We start from the raw sequence: 8,789 nt of genomic DNA, 5'->3' as shown, positions 1-8,789 counted from the left end.
GGAGTACTGTGCAAGGTAAAAAAGTGAAGCATCGTGAAAGGATTATGACTTCAACTGAGAACATTTCATCTCGTGCAAAACGGGCTAGTAAGCTTCCGGTTCGTTTTAAATGAGTGTATTATATTGGAATTGCAGGGTATTCTCAATAGAGATACACAGAATTATTTGTTTCGTTTATGTTCCGTTCATAAGCCTGATCTGTTATGCCTTGATGAGCCAATGGGGTGTTTTGATTTTGTTAGGTTATCTTTCTAGAGAAGTTTGGGATTTTCTTTGATTGATGTTAATGATAGGTCTTTGCCGACTCTGTGGGTTTTTTCCTCTGACCGGTTTTCTTCGGTCTCAGTGTGTTTTTATCATGAGCAATTTGTAGTGCTGCATCTAAGATCTATTAATACTTATATTTGTGTGGTTTATGGTAGTGTTTGGGCGAATCGTAGAGTTTCTATGTTTGATAATATTTTGGATCAGAAAAGTAGATTGGGTGGTCAGTGGATTATTTTGGGGGATTTTAATGCGGTTTTAGGTGCTCATGAGAAGCTTGGTAGAGTTCCTGCTGCTAGGCCTTGTAATGATTTTCGAAATTTTATTGATAATGATTTGTTGTTGGATTATCCCTCTCTGGGTAATTTTTTTACTTGGTCTAATGGTAGGGTGGGCTCGGCTAGAGTGGAGTCTCGTTTGGATAGGGTTCTGGTTTCGTCTAATTTTTCGGATTTTTGGAATTCGGTTAGTTGCTTGACTTTGTTGAGACATCATTCTGATCATTGCCCTTTGTTGTTTACTTTTTCTAACGGGCCGCGGAAGATTTCTCGTTTTCGTTTCCAAGCAATGTGGGTTCTTCATCCTGGTCTTAGGGAGGTGGTGGTGGAGTATTGGAATGGTTCTCATCCTAATTTACCTCCTATGCAAGGTTTGTGTGACAAGATTAGGCGTCTTCGTCCGATTCTTAGAAATTGGAACAGAGATGTTTTTGGTAATGTTGACATTGCTATTTCCGAGTATGAGGAGAAGTTGGCTAAAGTTCAGAATGATATCTTGTTGTTAGGTTTCTCTGATTCTCTTTATCTTGAGGAGATTGAGGCTCATTCTAATCTGGATATGACTCTTCGTAGGAAATAAGTTTTTTTACGTGAGAAGAGCAGGGTGAAATGGTTAAAAGATGGGGATAGGAATTCGGCTTTCTTTCATAGGATGGCGTCTAATCGGGCTGCTATGGCTGGTATTTCGGCACTTAGGATTGATGATCAATTGGTTACTAATAAGTTGCTGATTAATTCTCATATTGAGGATTTTTATTCGACTTTGTTTAAAAATGATTTGAGCAGCTCTGGTAATTTTGACTTGGTTTATGAGGTGGTGCCGAGATTGGTTTCTGATGCTGAAAATGAATTGCTTACTCTTTGTCCGGATATCTCTGAGGTTAGAAAGGCTGTTTTTGATATGGATGGCTCTAGCTCTCCTGGTCCTGATGGGTTCACTGGGATTTTTTTTCAACATTTTTGGGATGTTGTTGGTAAGGATGTTTATGAAGTTGTGAGATCTTTTTTCTCGAATGGGATGGTTTTGCCTGGATTATGTTCTAGTATTATGGCCTTAATTCCAAAAGTTGATGGTGCTATTACTCTTGATCAGTATAGGCCGATTGCTATGAGCAATTTTTGTTATAAATTAATTTCTAAGATCTTGGCTGATAGGCTGGGTTTGATTGCTTCGAATATTATTTCTGTTAACCAGTTTGGCTTTATTCCTAAGCGTAGTATTCATCAGTGCATTGCTATGGCTTCAGAGGGCACTAATATGATTAGGAAAAAGTGTTTTCGTGGTAATATGGCTTTAAAGGTGGATTTTAAGAAGGCATTTGACACTTTGGATTGGAATTTTCTTTTAGCTGTTTTGGATGCTTTTGGTTTCTCTTTTCAATTTCGGGATTGGATTTTGAATATTTTGTCTGCTTCTAGAATTTCTATTCTGAATAATGGTATAATTAGTGGTTATTTTAAATGTTCAAGAGGGGTTAGACAGGGTGATCCTCTTTCTCCTATTTTGTTTGGAATTGCTGAAGACTTTCTTAGTCGTTGGTTGCTTTATCTCAGGGATTCTGGGAGATTAGCTCCGATTCAGTACACGAGTTTGAAGGTATTTCCTACTCATTTATTGTATGCGGATGACATCTTGCTTTTTTGTAAAGCTTCGTATGCCAATTTAGAGTTGATTAGGGATGTTTTTGATACGTATGGTTCTTTATCGGGCAAAAGAGTTAATTGGAATAAGTCGGAGTTATTTTTGGGTAGCTCGATTGCATATCGACGTGGTATTCGCTTGGTGGCGATTATTGGTATTAGGATTGGGGAGGTCCCTTTCCGTTATTTGGGTGTACCTCTTTTCTTTGGGGCTCCTCGAAAACAGGTCTTGAAGTGTTTGAAGGATAGGGTTTTGGCTAGATTCTCCAAATGGAAGGGTCATTGTTTGTCTATGGCTGGTCGGGTTGCTTTGATTAACTCTGTTATTACTGGAGGTTTCATTCATTCATTTATTGTTTACAAGTGGCATGTTTCTTTGCTTAGAAGTATGATTGGTTGTATGAGAAATTTTGTTTGGTCTGGGTCAATTGACAATCGGAAATTAGTCTCGGTTCCTTGGAAATTGTGTTGTGGGTCGATTGACTCTAGGGGGCTTGGAGTGAAGGATTTGATTTTGCTTAATAAGGCTTTGTTGGGTAAGATGGCTTGGGGGTTGATTCAGGAGAAGTCTTTATGTTTTGATTTACTTAGATCCCGTTTTCTCTCTAAATCGGGTCAGCATAGGCCTTGGCTTCTCAATTCGTCCATCTGGGGCCGGTTAGAGGGGTGTATTCTTTGGTTCTTGACAATTGTTGTTGGTGGATTGGGCAGAGATCGGATCTAAATTTTTGGAATGGTCGATGGATTAGGCCAACTATTGCTTTACAATTGGGGTTATCTGCCTTGCAGCAAAGGCGTGGCTTGGATATCGTGGATGATTTTTTGATAAATGATGATTGGGTTGGTTTGCCAGTTATGCCGGCTGAGGTGGAAGAGGGTATCAAGCGGGTTTGTAGATGTTCTGACATGGAGGATTTGTGTATTTGGGAACGTGCGTCTAGTGGTATTTTTATGGTAAAATTGTTTTATGATTGGATGCGTCCTCCTAGGTTGAAATTGGGTTGGTGTGGTTTTCTTTGGCGTCGGTTTATTCCTCCCGCGCATTCATTTATTTGTTGGAGGGATTTTTTGGGTTATCTTCCTACTCACGAGAATTTGAAGAGGCGTGATTGCTTGATTGTCTCTAAATGTCCGTTGTGTCTTTCTCATGAGGAGACGGCAGATCATATTTTGCTAACATGTGTTTTTTCGCAGGAGGTCTGGCGAGGAGTTTCTGATTTGTTTGGGAGATCTCTAGTTTTGGATGGTGGTTTCCAAATTCTGATTTTGGAAGTTGCTAAACAGAGGTTTAGCTCTCAAATTGCTGAACTTTGGTCTGTGCCAATTGTTAGCACTGTGTGGGCTCTTTGGTTGGCAAGGAACAACCATATTTTTAAAGAGGAAAAACCGGTTATTTATTTGACTCTTAGGCGTGTTTGGAGCGCTATTCGTGAAGCGGCAAATCAGGGTCGTGGTTTTACTTGGAATTCTTCTGTGGAGTTACAAATTCTGAGGGAATTGAGAATTGATAGAAGATTTCCTAGGGGGCCTCGTATTATGCAGGTGGTTTGGCAGCGTCCTCCAGTTGGTTGGATTAAGGTTAATACTGATGCTTCTGTTTTGAGTAGTCCAGGTGCTGCGGGTTGTGGTGGTATTTACCGATCCTCAAATGGTACGTTTATGGGTGCTTTTGCTTTCCCCTTTGATGTGTCTTTTCTTTTTTAGCCGAGTTGAAGGCTGCTATTTTTGCTATTCATTCGGTTTTTGACAAGGGTTGACGTCATCTTTGGTTAGAAAGTGATTCGACTTATGTGGTTCAGTTGTTGCGTAGTAGGTCTTCTAACGTTCCTTGGGTGGTTCGTCAGAGTTAGGTTGAATGTTTTTCAAAATTAGATTCAATGCAATTTGTCATTTCTTACATTTTATCGTGAAGGAAATGCGGTTGCTGATTCTCTTGCCTCTTTTGGTCGTTTGGTGGATAGTTTGCATTGGTGGGATATTTTGCCAGATTTTTGTTGTTCGGTTTTTTTACATGATCTTGGGATGCGTGGTTCTTATCGCTTCTCTTGATTTGGTTTTGTTTCGTTATTGGATTCCTGTAACTTTTCTCTTTTTCTTTAATAATATTGGTTCGGGTTTGGTGTGATTTTCGGAGGTGCCAGCATTGCTGGGATGTCTGTTTTTTGCATCTTCTCATTAACCGGCCTTTAATCAAAAAAATTGAATTGGTCTCTTTTCTTCATATTTTGGATTTCATTATAGGAACTGGTAATTCATTTATTTAATTATTTTACTTAATATATTTTCCTTGTTCTTGATGTTGTCATGATCATTCCTCATGTTAATAGCAGCAAAAAAAATCAATAACTTAATTTTTATTCACTTTTAATCCCTGATTTAATAAACTTTTATTTTTGTTCCTTTAACGTTTAATTTAATACTTTTTGTTTTATTCATTTTAATCCCTAATTTGGAACTTTTCATTTTATCCATTCTAGTCCCTATTTTGAAACTTTATATTTTATTCACTTTAGTCCTTAATTTAAAGTTTTTCTCTCTTTTTCAATTAAGTCCCTAAATAAACTTTTTAAATTTATTCAATTTAGTCCTTTATCCATTTTTACACCATAATTAATTGTATAGCTATGTTATTTGTTTCTAACCTTTTATTTTGACGGATATGAGTATGAGAGAACAATGCTTTGGTGCAGATTGAATACCCAGGAATACCCGGATGTAATTGTATTTAATTTGTACCTATTTCATTGCTTTTGGGATTGTAATATTTTGTTGTTTATTTGCCTTTGTGTAGAAATGTGCAATATGAAATAAAAAAAAATGATTTTTTCCAAACAAATCAAGCATTCAAAACAAATTTAAGAAGCTTAAAAGAGTTATTAATAGTTTGAGTGTATTTAGAAATGCTAAGTAGGAGGTCAGTGGGTTCATCGAGAAATTTTGGAGTGCTTAATATTTCCTTTAGAGGATATATTAACCTTCCCCAACGTACCTAACCTCCCGAACCCACTTGCTTCCTACAAGGAATTTCACTAATATTCTTGGACCTAAAATTTGGGTGACAACTCTTTCTCCGACACTGCGGGCCTGTCGAGCTAGTCATTTTCTCAATTGCACTCTGAGTTCAAACAGTACCATTGTGGGCTTTTCAGAAATATTAAACCGGTTAGAACTATAAACTAGTTGTGGGTATAATTACATTATGTTGTGTTATATTGATTAGGCTTTGAGTGAGTGCTATTTGATCGAGTCTGGCGTCGTAGTTTAATCTGAAATACATGCCCCAATGTCCCGCATCTAACATTTATCAGTTTTGTAGGTTTGATAGGTTTATATATGACTAGAAATGATGTATCGGAAATCCATGTTCGGCAGTTGCGAATTCACACATATAGCAAGAGAAGATAACCAGATGGGGGATGCCTTAGTTACACATAGTGGCGAATCCAGGATTTGAGAGAGCGGGGGAAAATTCTACTTAAAAATTTTTTAGACAAAAAATGTAAAATTGTTCAATTTTTTATGACAAAAAATGCAAAATTGTTCAATTTTTTGTGACGAAAAATATAAAATCGTTCAATTGTCATGCATTATTTTCATGCTTTTTTTATAAAAAACGTAAATTATAATGTTTCTGACTCGTAATATTTTCTGGGATTCTCGGGTTGTTACGCATCAATTTCAAACGCTATGATTCATGACCGAGAAGACAGTTTGATGAATTATTTTTCAAATTGACCCAATTTAGGGGGGGGGCAAATGCCCCCTTTGACCCCTACATCCGCCCCTGGTTACACATATAAGAGTTTCCTTCAATCGAAATAAAATAAATAAAAAATATAAAAATTAATTTTTAAATAATTATGCATTTCCAACGCATTTCCGTCGCAGTATCTCTCCACCGATATATGGGTCGGTGATGTTGTATGAATCACCGACGCAAATCACCTACTAAAAGTAGTCTGAATTCCCGACGGATAACGCCGACTAAAGGTTGTGTCGGTGATGTTTTTGTCTCGGTAAAAGTTTCTCGCAGCTGCTTACCTACAAGGGCAATGCCGAGAAAGATGAATTTGTCGAACTTCCATCGGTGACGCCAATCACCTACGCAATTTCGTCTATCACCGACGGAATTCTGTCGTCGTTGATAGCACTTTTTCTTTTAGTGTTAGTAGCTGATAATCTATATAACCGAACTATGTATGGGTTACTCGCTTCCCCTCTCTATTTCAATAAAAAAAAATGGGATAATAGTTGTTTTAAATGCTTAGTTAAAGTGATGTTGATGCACATTTAAAACATTCACCGTACTACCTCTAGCAGATAAATAGTAAGAGGTGTTCATGAATAATCTAATGGTTAGTGGATCGATCCAATCTAATTGAATCAGCTTGATGTGTTCAGATTAGCATCGACTTCAAAGATTATTGAACCGGACTAAATAGCGAATAAGAGGTTCCAATTAAATTGAATCATTGATTATTGAACTATTGATATCCGAATAAAAAGTTTTAAATCAAATACTTAAATAAAAAGAAATTGTTCAAAAAACCAATCTGATACTCGGTTAACTTTTAATTCAAATCCAATCTAATTGCAAAGTTTTCTGAATTACAACTTTTGCCTTTCATTAGATAAGATTATGTAAACTTTTAAATTCCCAAAATTCATAACAATGCAGCTGTATGAAATTAGCATACTCTGTAAGTTCAATTGTTCTTTAAATTTCTCTTTAGAGGTTCACTTTTTTTTATTAAGCTGCTAAAATATTACATTTTAAAAGTTGAATGGAGAGAAACAAGTTACCATATTACCATAGTTTTTATTATGGCAGTGAAGATCCAAAATAAGGAAAGTACAGTCATCACCAGCAATGGCTACCAAATATAAGCTAAACTTTTGTCACTTTGCCCATTCATGCATCTGTACAATTAGCTGGAAGTTATTCTCTCAGTTATATAAACACCATTAGTATACTCTGTAAGTTATTCTCTCAATTAGCATAATTCTTCTTAAATTTCTGGGCAGCATACTTCTTCTTTAAATTTCTGGGTAGCATAACTTCTGTAAGTTCAATGGCTTCAATTACAATAGAGGAGCTTCACGCCTTTCATTCAATGGATCGAGTGGTTTTTCAGTGGATTAGAGACCCAGCACAGTCGCTACTAGTCATGGCCATGTGGCTATGGCTGGAAACAATTGGCTATAAGAAAATTGTCATGAAGCTGGTCCCACTCTCTCAAGTTTTGCTGAATGCCATTGCTAATGAGGCTGTGTTATGTCTCAAATGTCTTGATCCAAACTTAAAAGAAGAAATGTCAGCAGAAATCCCTCTCACTTCTAAGCTAGTGGAGAAAAAAATGTCTTTACAAATGTTAGGCCTTCATAAGTTTTATGCTGAACAACTTTATTTTTTAAATATATTCATTTTGAGACCGTTAATGCTCCTTTTGAGGAATTAGTTACAGTTCAGTGGTTACATATATAACAAAGTGTAAATTTGTATGGCTTTTATGTTACATTTTGAAATTTAGTTGTCATATCATGAAAATTGTTAAAATTTAATAGCCATAGGTGTAATTTACCAAAAAAAAAAGAAGAAAACAAAATTAAATTTATCATGAAAATAAGGAGTATACAGTCTATTATTTTTTCTGTTTTCTTTTATTCTACTTTTCTTTTAAATAAGGGTGTTGTTAAACATAGCCTAAATTTCCCACCTCTAGCCCCATGAAAGGACGAAAATACCCTTTGAGGCTTTGAGGTGGGAAATAGAGGAAAAATACCTCTCCCGGCATGCGGGCGTGAGGTAATCACGCCCCACCACAGGATGAGGCATGAGGCTATCACGTCCGCACCTACGGTGATTAAGTCTTGACACAATGTGTCATTACAGATGTGCCCTCTTGCATCCTACAACGATATGGCAATTTTGATATCTCTTAGCATTCGCACCGAGTTTGTTTCCCAAACAACTCTTTCAGGTGCACGATGATGAAATAGGCATCCATTTCCTCATGTTGTCTCTGCAATTCCGGTGTCATCGATGCAAGTATGATGCATCCCGCATGATCGTCATCAGCCTTATGCTTCTGGTAAGCATCGATCTCTTCTATGGGAGCATCATCAGCTGGGATAGGGGTATCGAGGCTATCACGCCCCACAGGATGAGGCATGAGGCTATCACGTCCGCACCTACGGTGATTAAGTCTTGACACAATGTGTCATTACAGATGTGCCCTCTTGCATCCTACAACGATATAGCAATTTTGATATCTCTTAGCATTCGCACCGAGTTTGTTTCCCAAACAACTCTTTCAGGTGCACGATGATGAAATAGGCATCCATTTCCTCATGTTGCCTCTGCAATTCCGGTGTCATCGATGCAAGTATGATGCATCCCGCATGATCGTCATCAGCCTTATGCTTCTAGTAAGCATCGATCTCTTCTATGGGAGCATCATCAGCTGGGATAGGGGTATCGATGTATCAAGTACATACCCTATCTTATCGAACTTCAAAACGATTTTGAGGTTACGAAACCAGTCGGTGAAGTTTGAACAGTTCAACTTGTTATCGGTAAGTATGTTTTGCAGATTGGTTTTAGTC

The sequence above is a fragment of the Euphorbia lathyris genome, chromosome 8 (assembly GCF_963576675.1).
Source record: "Euphorbia lathyris chromosome 8, ddEupLath1.1, whole genome shotgun sequence".
In the NCBI taxonomy this organism is placed as follows: Eukaryota; Viridiplantae; Streptophyta; class Magnoliopsida; order Malpighiales; family Euphorbiaceae; genus Euphorbia; species Euphorbia lathyris.
This window is presented reverse-complemented; position numbering follows the sequence as displayed.